Source organism: Octodon degus, unplaced genomic scaffold (assembly GCF_000260255.1).
Source record: "Octodon degus isolate 3935 unplaced genomic scaffold, OctDeg1.0 scaffold00013, whole genome shotgun sequence".
In the NCBI taxonomy this organism is placed as follows: domain Eukaryota; kingdom Metazoa; phylum Chordata; class Mammalia; order Rodentia; family Octodontidae; genus Octodon; species Octodon degus.
In genome coordinates, this window is record NW_004524589.1 from 995642 (window position 1) to 997044 (window position 1403).

The window sequence follows — 1403 nt, forward strand, 5'->3', positions numbered from 1 at the left end:
ATCCACGACAACGAAAATTAAAGTAGCCAAGGAAATTACATGCAAAGTCATCATCTCAATCTTCTTTATTTCAGCTGCATTAAACCTGTTTCCTGACTTAGCCACCTTGAGCTGCTTCCAGAGTTCACCTGAGTCACTTCTCTCCCCACCACCTCCCAACCTCACGTGTCTGTTTTCAGCCCTGGTCACTAGCTCTACCAATTAAAATAGCACGTGTTGCCCTAGATTTTTTACACCTTTAGGCTTTCATAACTCAGTCTGTGCCATAACTTACCTCCTACCACATCGCTTGAGCCAACTGGAGCCCCTTCCATGTTCCTGCACTTTCTTCCTCTCCAACTATATTGCCCGTGACTTTTGCACTCTTTTCTCTCAGCATAATCATATCTAAGCTTTTCTATGTGCTTATTTTTTAATTGGAAACCACAACCAATCTTACCAAGGTAATGAGCCCCTTCCAGGCTGGTGCATGACCCCATCCTCTCTTTCTGCAGGCTGAAGTGACACCGCATATGGTAGGTTAATGATGGCAGAACTGCCTCCCATGCTCAGAAGGATTCCTGAGAAGAGCCACCCCCTGGCTGGCTGGCTGTGGGGTTGGAAAATAAGTTTCTACCTTCTTTAATCTACTGAATAATTGCTAGGTGTCCTTTCCAGCATCTCGGCCTTCTGTCCTCATATACTGTCCTAACCAAGAAGCTTGCGCAGATGACTTCTAGATGTGAATACACATGTTTCAAATAAAAGGAAGCTGGTAGGAGGAAATGTACATGCCTATAAGGAATTTGCCTTTAGGGCCTTGTGAGAGAAACCTGACAAACATCTTGCTTTTTTATTCCCAATTAGAGAGCTCTTAGCTCCGGGCACTCACCGTCACTCACAGCTCCCTAGAGCTCCCTGATTCCTTAGAGAACAACTATCTGACTTTCATTGAGCAACAAAGGCTAGGAGTACATTTGTGAAGGAAAGGGTGAGAGAGAAAGAGCACATGTGCTTCAAAAAGTTTCTACCAGTAAGTCACTTCCATGTCTACACCCATTCTCCACAGTCAGCTCGATGTTGCTACCCCAGTGCTTGGCACCGTTCTTGAGCTTCGCCACCAACACAGAGCCCCACAGAGCTCAGCTGAGCTGCTGTGCTGAGGCTATGCTCGGCAGGATTCTTCCTGCCTCATCAGCCTTTCGGCCTCGCTCTTCCTTTCTCTTCTCAACTTTGCTCATCCCTTTGGATTGTCAGCCCAACAGCATTTAGGGACCGAAAAAATAAACATGGATGTGTAGTCTGCCAACTTACATTGAAAATGGGACCTCATTTTTAGAAATACAGACTTCAGGGGAAAATGAATAAGAATTTCAATCTTTTCACTGAGGTCTTGCAGCTGCATTTTAAAGAGCAAACTATTC